This window comes from Equus asinus, chromosome 3 (assembly GCF_041296235.1).
Source record: "Equus asinus isolate D_3611 breed Donkey chromosome 3, EquAss-T2T_v2, whole genome shotgun sequence".
NCBI classification, from domain to species: Eukaryota; Metazoa; Chordata; class Mammalia; order Perissodactyla; family Equidae; genus Equus; species Equus asinus.
In genome coordinates, this window is record NC_091792.1 from 80,985,545 (window position 1) to 80,996,733 (window position 11,189).

An 11,189-nucleotide genomic window follows, 5' to 3' on the forward strand; every position below is an offset into this window, starting at 1 on the left:
TAGAATTACGTAATGTAGTGTCTTACGTGTCTTAAGAATCCCTCAGTTCTTCCTCTGAGCCTGGTAAGTCATGGGTGGGTTTGAGCAGAGCAGTATGATCTCACTCTAGTTTAACAGATCACTCTGCTGCTGTGTTGAGCAGAGATTGAAGAGAGATGAGAGTAGAAGCAGTGTGAATGGATTGGAGGCTATTGCAGTCCTAGCCTATAGATGAAATAGGCTGTAACCTAGGCTACAGATGAAATGATTTCTAATTTCCTATAATGTTATCAAATTTCCAAGGTACTCTTTTCATACTCACTCTTAGCTGACGGTGCGGTCTACTGGGAAATTTGGAGCAATCTGACGGAAACTTCCTCATCTTTCCACCACAAACTCTACATATCTGCGACTGCACTGAACCTCTCTTCCTTTATTCTAATCACAGTGCAGGATATTGTCTCCTTCTAATGAAAGATAAGTAGTAAAACACACTGAGTGAGAATATTGGCTCTAGAAATAAATGCTGGAAATATAATTATATCTCCTATACTTAAATTCTGTGTAACTTGGAAAAATTCCTTAGTAGTTCCGTGCTTCAGTTTCTTCACCTGCAATATGAGGACAGTGGTGAAAATTACTTCAACAGATGGTATAAGGGCTAAAATAATAGTAATATATTCCCCGTTGAGAAGAGAGACTGGCACACAATTAGAGCTTAAAAAAACTCAGTTTCCCCATCCATGCATGTTACAGAGCCCATCCTGCCCCCCTTCCTTGAAAACCATACCCAGTGATGATTCTCCCTTTCTCCTGCATCTTCTGCTTTCTCTTCCTGACAAGATCCTTCTCTTCAGCAATTAAACGTACTCAAGTCTTCCCTACCATCAATAAAAGGCCTCCTGGAATCTTGTATTAGCTTAGGTTTACTATGAATTAGAAAGCCTGATACAAAATCAAAGTACTAATGTGATATTTGAGAGGAAGAGAAAAGTGAGGCAAGGAAGGACACAAAGCAACATAAAATGAGGTGTTACCAGCTGCACCTTCACCATAAGCTGTGAAACGTGGCAGCACGTTGTTCAACAGATGTGACTGCTTGACACTTGCAGTTTCTCTGGAAAGGCTACAAGAAGAAAATGTGCCCCTAGTAGTCTCAGGGAGAAAGCAAGGTGAAGGAACTGATTTGCCTAATTTCCTTCTGGCTTCTGTTTGCTACTGGGCAGTGTGTGGCCTTGGGGAGTGCACTTCTCTGCTCTTTTGAGTTTTATGGTCTGATACTCTTGGATACCAGCTTCCACACTGGAACCTGTTAGCGTGGTTGTGATTCATCTGAGTTTAGATGTGATAGGAGAAGCCAAAAACTCCAAGGGTATAACTTGTCAGCTTGGCCGCAGAAAGGTAACTCCCAGGGCAGGTGACTAGTCGAGCCCAGACAGGGAACCCATGTTGTTCAAAGAGTTGGTTGGCCTCCACAGAGACCAAGGATCTGAAGGCAGACAGTCCCAAAGGAACAAGTGTTACATATTATTTATGGCTGATACAGCCTTATAGCCCTCTCAGATTTACTCCTGCCTCTTCAGCTCTTTACAAGCTTCTTGACCTGGTTCTCAATACCCTCTGTCTTTTCTTTATATCTTATTAATTCTGAAATTTGGTTTCCACACTAACCTTAATCCTACATTCAACTGGTTCCCACTATAGCCATCCGTGACCTCCATGGCCCTAAATCCAAATAACGTTTTTCAATCTTTATCTTACTTGACTCTTCAGAATTATTTGGCGCAAATCGACAATTTTCTTCCCTAGTCATTCTCTGCCCTTGGCTTCCAACACAGGGACCTCTTCTGGATTTACTCCTATCCTTCTGGTTGCTGTTCCCTTCTTCTCCTCTACTGTGATCCCTTTAAAGGTTAGAGTTCCTCATGATTGGATTCTAGACTATCTTCTCCCCTCTCTCTACATGCCCTTCCTTGATATCCAATCCCTTCCATGGCTTTGATTACCATGTATAATCCAGAGCTGCCTCCAACAAAATTATATCTTTGACCCCACCCTCTTTCCTGAGCCTCAATCCAACTGCTGACAGTCTATTTTAATTTGCTGTTTCTATAGACACCTCAAACTCAACACGTTCACATTTTAATCCATGCTCTGCACCACAAAACAGCTCCTCCTGTCATTCCTATCTTTGGTAGATAACCCTATCTCCCATTCGCTCACTCAAGAAATCTGAGAACCATCCTTAACTCATCTCTCTGCCTCTCTCCATGTGTGTAAATAATCACCAAATCTTGTAAATTTCACCTTTGAAATAACTCTTGAATTCATCTAATTCAGCCCGTTTTCTGCCCTAGGTCAAGCCATCTTTTGCCCATCCTAAAACAATGACCTTATCATTGATTTTCTCTCATGAGCTGCTCTAATCTATTTTTCACACCACAACAGGAGTGATATTTCCAAAAACACTTCCTAGGCCCCACATTCACCTCCCAGTAGTTACTTCCCTCTCTTCTCCTCTTCCCACTTGAAAAGAAACATTTTTTATATATACTTACAATCTACATTTCCTCAGTTTCGCATCTCCTAATCATAATTGACCTATTCCAAAAGAGTTGCCGCTTCCTGGTAACGCCTTTTCTCCTTTTCTACTCTTCCTAGTTAAACTTTTCAAAACTTTTCCAAAGATTTCTCTTATACTTGCAGTCTACATTTCCTCAAAATAGTTCCCAACCTTCTAATCTTGCCTCAGCTCATTCCAAGATGGCTTCTATCCACATTACCTGTTAAGATGTTGCTAAATCTATAGGGTATTTCAAAGGCTTCATCTTACTTAACCTTGTAGCCCCATTTGATTGTGTGAGTCTCTCCACTCTTCTTGAAACATTCGTCCCCTTTCTCTGTCTAAAGGTTTTAATCTTATCTTTCAGAAGTTCCTTTTGTCTTTGCAGACTCCTCATCCTTCACCTAACAATTAAATGTTTGAATTACTGTAGGCCTTTTCTCCCTTGTCAATTTCATCCATTGCAATTACTTTAAATGACAATGTATACATAACATACAGTGCATTCTAGCTGATGCTTTTCCTCTTATTTCAGATAGATGTATGCGTGTGGCTACTTGTGTCTCCTCTGGAATATCTCAAGAGAACCTAAAACTCAACATCTTCAAAACAAAACCGTGAGCTCCCTCCTGAAAACTTGTGCATTTTTATTGTTCTTTATCACTGTGAATGATACCACTATCCTTTGAATTTTGCAAATTAGAAACCTAGCAACAGTTTGCTCTCTCTTGATCTTTAGTTCAATCATTCATCATGTCCTCTCAATACGACCTTCTAAGTATTGCCCTAAACATTTTCTTTCTCACGACATCAGCAGCTCATTCCCTTGCGTGGAATAATTGCCTGACATCTTTTAGAACTTAAGGTAATGTTCAGTATCTTTGTCGTGGTTGACAAGGCAGGCTCTGCGCGACCTGGCTCCTGCCCACCTTGCTGCTCTCATATTGAGCTATATCCATCTTGTTTATTTCTCTGTAACCACGATGACCTATTTTCCTCTGCCTTGAAACCAGAGAGATTTTTCTGTTTCAGGCCTTCACAATTTCCCAACATCTCTTTGTTTGCCTATATCAGACTCACTTATCCTCTGGGTCTTGATCTAATGTCTGGTCCTCAGAGAATTCTAAGTTACTAGAACTGAGTTCCCTTGTTACATATTTTCATGGCAAAATTTACATTTCTCTCATAACTCTCATCACAACTGTAATTAAATGACAATTTTAATAAATATTTATAATTGTTTCTATATTTTTGATTAGTTAAGTGCTATGGGCTGAATAGCCCCACCCCCACTGCAGTGTTGAAGCTCTAACACTGGACGTGATGGTATTCGGAGACCGAGCCTTTGGGAGGTAATTAGGTTTAGATGAGGTCATGAGGGTGGACCCATATGATGAAATTAATGCCCTAAGAAGAGACACCAGAGAGCTCGCTCACTCTCTTCCACTATGTGAGGACACAGCAAGAAGGAGACCCTGTCCAAGCCAGGAAGAGGATCCTCACTAGAAATGAATCAGCCAGCGCCTTGATCTTGCACTTCTAGCCTTCAGAGCTATGGGAAGTAAACTTCTGTTGTTTAAGGCATCAGTCTGTGGTATTTTGTTATGGCAGCCCGAATAAACTAATACAATAAGTAATTAAATATTATTAATTAAATAATTTAAAAATAATTAAGAGTCTCCTTCACACCATAGACACCATGGGGGCATGTGGTATATCTGCCCTGTTCATTTTATAGTTCGTCCCTTGTGGACAGTGATAATAAAATGAAGTTACGTATGTCGGGGCTTCTAACATGGAGCTGGGAGGCCATTAAGGAAATGGTGCCTATGCATGCACACCACAGCTCTCCCCACATGGAACATAACTTTTGAATTGTGCCTCACTGTTGTCATCCTGACCTTCGTTCAAAATATCTGCTTACTCCCATAGATAACTTTTTCCCTTAGACATGACCTTCGCAACCAATCACGTATAGGCAAGAAGTGCCAGCTGTAGCCGGCGCCAATCACAAGTCTTGCAGAACAAGCTGTGTGATGTCTCTCTTTTGCTTTTATAAACCCTTGCCTCCTTTGTCTTCCCCAGAGCACATTTTGGGTTTCTACCCAAATCTGTCTGTCCTGAATTGCAATTCTAATTGCCCAAATAAATATCTGCTGTTTAAATTGTAGTGATTTTTCCTCAGTTGACACTCTACACCAGTGATGGGCTCGTAATAGATACTTAATAGATGCTTGCTGAACAAATAATGATTTAATCTTTATAAAGTGTTGCATTTTATTCAGTTTTTCTGAGAACTTTCAAATTGTCCACAAGTCTGAACTGCACCTAGTTTTTAACTCTGGGATTGTTTTTGTGATGCTGAACCCTAATCCGTTGCTGTTATGGTCGTGAGTCCCTTGTGAGAGTTCTGGAGCGGGCTTAGGAATGTAATCAGAAGAGCACTGGACCCTGAGCAGGAGGCTGGTTCAGATCCTGACACTGACTGACTTAGTTTCTGAGACTTCAGTGTAAGTGTTAGACGAAACGAGGACTTCTGTGGTTTCTTTTAGTGTAAACATCCAGCTGAATGATTTCCTTTTATTTCAAAGTTTGTGTACAAAAAAAAAAAAAATCCAGTCATTAGTTTTGTAGCTTTGGTTATATGATCTACTCGCCTGATCAAGGGTTTCCCCTTATGGTTTTTGCAGAGAGAACAGAAACTTTCTTCTGTATAGTTTCGTGCTGGATTCCCAGTTAGCATCTGCAGCCTAAAAAAATCAAGCACAACTGCTCAGAAACATGAGGAGTTTAAAGATTGCTCTCAAAAAGACAGAGCAGATAAACATCATTTAGAGATGCAGAGGCTTGAGAAGAGTGAACTTTCCAAGAGTATCTGGAGTTAATAGAGGGGAAGTATGATTTGGTCTTTTGTGGAGACAAGAAAACAAAGTTCCTATAGAATTCTCTCAACAGGCTTAGTGATCTCCTATGCAAATTACCACATTGAATGTGAAGAATGTCTGTTCTGTTCTCTAAGTAGGAAAAGTCTAGACAGCCTCTGTGTGTGACAGACAGGCAGAGACTGAAAGACAGAACCCGGTCACAGTTTCATGCTACCCTTTACAGTTTTAGAGACATGTTTTCAAAACCACATCGTTTTTTAGTTGAACAGTTTAGACATTTTAACACCCTCCATTTGGATCCCCCAGGAAAGACAAGAAAAAGATTTTGTGGGGCCTGACGCTTATAAAATGTGATGGTCATTTTTAAGGAAAAGATACAAGGTATGAAGGTATTTATTCACTTAGAAAGAGAAAAGAAGCAATACAAATTACGTATTTTAAAAGATAAATGTCACAAAAAACATACTTCTATAATACTTATTATCTACGTGTTTTGGCTTTGTAATATTTGATCACTTCTTTATATGACAAAGATTTTGTAAAACTATTTTCTCCAGGGAGAAGAGAAAGATAATCAGTCTTTCTCCAGCTGGGTTGAACAGAATTTGTGTCGGTCACTCATAGTTGAGGTACCTAAACATACAACTGCGCACACGGGTGTACTGGCTTTCTGTAATACAATCGGAGAAACACAGGCAACCTGATAAATTCTATTGCTCACGATTCCTATCAAAAAAAGAAGAAATTACACTGCATTTATATTTGAATAGGTGGTATTTATTAAGTGTTCTACTGACAGAAGGGAGTAAAGGGAACCACATGTTTAGCATATAACTTGATACAACTGATGATTAGACAAATTATCCACAAACTAGCATTTGACTTGATACATTTCAAACATTGTTTTGATTCCACAATGCACAAAATTCCAGCACCAAGAGGCATAAAACATGTTCACATCATAAACAAACATGCCCAATACAAGGCCCATCAGTGCACTGACCGGTAAAGATGTTCCTGAAAGGCAGTCGTACACTGGAGCAGCTAGCCATAACAAGGATACATAGAAAGGACTACAAACCACATACAATGTATATATACTGCCGAACCTTAACTAAATTCCCCATTCAATTTTCCCGTAGTCATATCCCCATAATATCCATTCCAATGCTACCCAGAAGGAAAGGAAGGGAGTCAATGGAGAGACAGACAATAATCTTAATTGATTTCAGTTAAATCATCTTCCTTTTGCAAATTTTACAGCAAAAGTATATAACCACATGAAAATATTTCTAGGTCCCACTCAGATGACCTTGAAATTAACATATGCAAGTAAAAGGCTCGGAAGCATAAATTTCATCAGCTCCATTGGTTGTGAACCTCATATTTTGTCTTCTAGATCTTTTTCTCTTCGAAAGTCAAGGGGAAAACGAATTTATGCTTGGTATAGAGGTGCTTCTATTTTTCATTATTTTTGTCATGAAGAACATTAACAAAAGAAACAACCTCTGCTGTTCCTTAGTTTGTTTTCTGTGCATGAAATGATAGAGAACATATCTGAAAAAATTTAAAAAATAGAAAGTTTCAGTAGGCTGTGAATTCTCACATATCCTATGATATCTTCCTAACGTTAGCATTTCTGACCTACGTGCAGTTCTTGTCCTCCACAAATCTCAGATCATTGTCACCACCACGCAAATAGCTTCGTTCTGTAAGACAACTGCTCAGCTCAGCCTCAGGTCTAGCTATGAACAAATTCCCCCCACACATGTTTTACCGCACTGCAGGGCTGGGCTTAGCAAAATGTCTGAGTTTGTGTTAATGGGGCTTTGTTTTCTCCAGCAAATAAGATCACTGAGCCAGCATTTAAGTAAGCAGAAGTATTCCCTTTTCATCACCCCTCGTCAACATTCCTATACTTACTAATGAGCCAGAGAGAATGTACCTGGGGCTGGAAGCCAGGGTTTGACGGCTGCCTTATGTGAGAACTGATCTAGAACATCCAATGTGGGTTGAATATCTTCAGGAAAACCATGTCCATTCTTATCAAATGCAAAAGGCTTGATTCTCTTAGTTGCTGATTCACAGATCTCAGCTCCATATAGAATTCACACTCAGTAAACCCTAGAGAAAACGAATAAAAACAAACACACAAAAAAACTATAGCTGTGCTTGCAAAACTGTAGCGTGCATAAGAATTACCTCACTGAGCCTCTCGATACTGTAATATTTGGGGATCTGTCCTTAGTGATTTTGACTACCTAGTCCAGACGCAAAATCTGTGCTCTTTATTTTTCAACAGGCGCTCTGAGTGATTTTTATGCCTATGATCCACTGCCAAACCTAGAGAAGCATTGTGCTACAGTATTTCCAAGCTCAGGTTGATAAACCAGGACCCTTGATGGCTATTACTCAGCTCAACATCCGATTGAGTCGGAGCCAACAGCCAATCCTAATGTATAAGCAGTGAGTATTTTCCCATCTTTCCACAACTGAAAGTTCTTTCTAATTTTAACTTGTTTCATTTTTGGTCTTGTAATGCATTTAAACATTTTAAAATGCTGAATTAAGATACCTTTCAGAAATTCACATTGGGCTTTGGGATAAGGAATTGGTGTGGATAAATCTTGCTATTTTCAATGATTGTCAGATATCTTTCTAAATCACTCACTTATAATTTTCCTTTTTTCTTGACTTCTTCTCCTCAATAAACTGTAGGCGTCCTCCAAAAATTACACTCAAGAGTACGTAAGCAATCAGGACATGCAGCGAAACGAAGAAGCCACAGAGGCCTGCAGTGTCTGCCCTACTGTGGAAATTTGGCATGAATCAGGAAAAACAAAACAGCTTTAGAAATTCAGAGCCACTCAGTTCAAGATCAGTATCAGCTATGGAGTTTCTAAGATCTTCTTATTCTTGAAGCACAGAAGGAGGAGGCTGCAAAGAGAAATGTTTGGATAAAGCACCTGATTGTGATGCTAGAAGTGGTGACTACCCACAGCACCGGCTCGTGGGTGTTGTGAGAATGTTGTCCTTGTTACTTAGCCTTCTTCACAACATGCAACAAGCTTCCACCAAAAGAATTTGTAGATGTTAACAAAAGTGCAAAGCGAAAACCATCTTTCTTTAAAAATAGATGATGTAACAAATCAGAATTTTAATGAGATGGTACTGAAAAAAACAAAATAAACTACTCTTGGAGTTTATAAAACCAGGAAAGCAGTTTTTAAAAAAAATGTGAACTTTTCCATTACATTCCAGAATTCAAGGCTTAAAGAGCCATCCTTGAAGTTTAAAATAGTTATTTGAGAAAAATAATAAAAAGAAAGCAAAAATCTTCTATATATTGCAGTGGATAATAAAATTCAGGATTTTCTTGTTGTGACAGGAGCAATAAAAACAAAACAATGAAAACAGAGATGTCATCCAGTGACACTCAGGCAGGGCTTTCACAGAGGCCTGACTTGGTGGGTAACAATGGATCAGCATCTGGCTGTCAGTTTCTTAGACCCAGAAACTCAAATTTGTCAGATCTGGAGAATTATACCAAACTAGTCATATTCAAAACAAACTGGTTGTATAAGAATCACAAATGCTAATTTGTCAGTTTAAATAGAACATAAAATCACTGCTAAGGAGCTGAGACACTTGCCTAATGGGTCAGCATGAGTTTTTTTTCCAAGAAGAGAATTTTTCATGGGTGACAAACTTCTAATTAGAAAATTATTTGAACAACATGAAATAAAACATGGTATAATTGAACCATTTGAGTGTTCACGAAAGCACTTCTGACAAACACAATGGAAAAAACCCGAAACCATTAGAATATAACCATTACTTCAAGAGTTGGAGGTATTTTATTCTTGTTCTATAAATCAGCATGCAAATATAATGAGATTCAAAAGGTGATTCATGAGCGATTATTCAAGGCAGTTTGGAATGTTTAGGATTTAAGGCTCCAAATCATGAAAACTAATTATGCCTCTCCACAGACTGGACTCATTGCCACTTGAAAATATCAAGCCAGGTTTAATTAGCTGTGAGTTTGACAATATAAATGGAATTTATATTTTAATTTAAAGCAGTAACAATTCTGTAACGAGGAGTTTCTGAAATATTGTTGATGCTTTTTAAAAGTTTATTATAGTGATATTGAGAAGGCTTCATGGGGTCAATTGGACTCCTCTTTTATGAGAAGCACTTATAAAATCTTACAGTGAAGACTTTTGGAATGGATGCCGAGAGTGAGGACCAGGAAATGTAGCTGTTTCTTTTTAAATAGTAGCTTGCACATATTTTTCTAAAAAATAGTTTTTATAGTGATCTAAATTACTAGTTATTAACTGAGGGTGACCATCAGAATCAGCAGTATATATATTTTTTCTCATATGTATACCTGATCCCCGCCTTGGACTTTGTAAACAGAAATTTTGTAGGTGAGGCCTAAACATATATGTCTTTGAAAAACTCCATAAGGTGACTCTGATATAAAGATTCATGGATAAACATGGGCAAAAATCCCAGTGGTCTAGCTTCAGGCCAGTCCAGGATACCAGAATCCAAAACCTCCTAAGACAGGAAATCTGGATACTATGGTTGGAAATGTGCTCAGAGGCAGCCCTCGTCTGCTTGTGAAAGCCATTACTATGTCATTTCCTCTGACCAAAGTCTGGGTTTAGAGGGATGGGCTGAATTGAGCCCCAGCTTTGTTGTTCATCCAAGATATTTTTATCTTTAGTTGCACAGGGTGGGACAATACTAAGCCACTGCTAGTTTAATGAAGCATTTATAAACAATTCTATTTGGTGATGAAATGGAAATGATTTATTTTGAGAAGCTTGGTGCAAAAACTATTTGCATTTTGCTAAAATTATTTATATTCTGGCAAGGCAAGGCATTTAATTAATGGCCATGTTCTTAATTATTAACACTCTGTTCTTAAAACTATTTGTATTACTTTATGCAACATATTCTTAATTTTTGGAAAACTTAAAAAAAATCTTATATTTATATAGAAACTAATAGGTTTTAGAATACTTTCATTTAAATTATTTTTAATTTTTGAAACACTACCATCAGCTTGATAATTTCAGAACCAAGAACTGTCATTGCCATTTTATAGATGAGCAAACTAAAACTCAAAGAAAAAGCTATTTCTATTCTAGTGTCAAGTAACAGGACTAGAATGCGAGGAGTGTCAATGTTTCAGGTAATTTACATGTACGAATCTCATGTATTATTTCAATAGTCCTGTGAAAATTATTTTTTAATCCATTTTAGAGATGAGAAATTGAGGATTAGAAGGCTTCATTAAGTTGTCCTTAGTCACACAGAGAAAATGACAGATGAAAGACTGTTTGCCCTCAGAGCCCATGTTCTGATGATATACTAACTTCTCTCTGTAAAACGAGGACGCTTACACAATCTCTAAGACCTTGCCTGGACCTCGGCCCTCCCCACCCACCTCCTGGATCACTGTGAGCCCAGACTGGGCCCTAGAACATAGCTAAATTCCTGGGATTCCAGACCAGGTCAGGAATCAAGACAGAGTTGGCTGAATGTGAACCTGTGGGTGACCAGAGAGCCAGAACCCCGGTGTGAAACAGACGACAAGGGCCAGAGAGCAAGCAGTGAGCCTTCAATTGCATCATTCAGGCTTCCATTGAACTTTATTGCTGAAGGAAAAATGAAGCAGGTGAATGAAGGGGAAGAAACAGGACTCATTATAAGACCTTCTAAAAGGTTAGGGTCAGAGCTGAGAG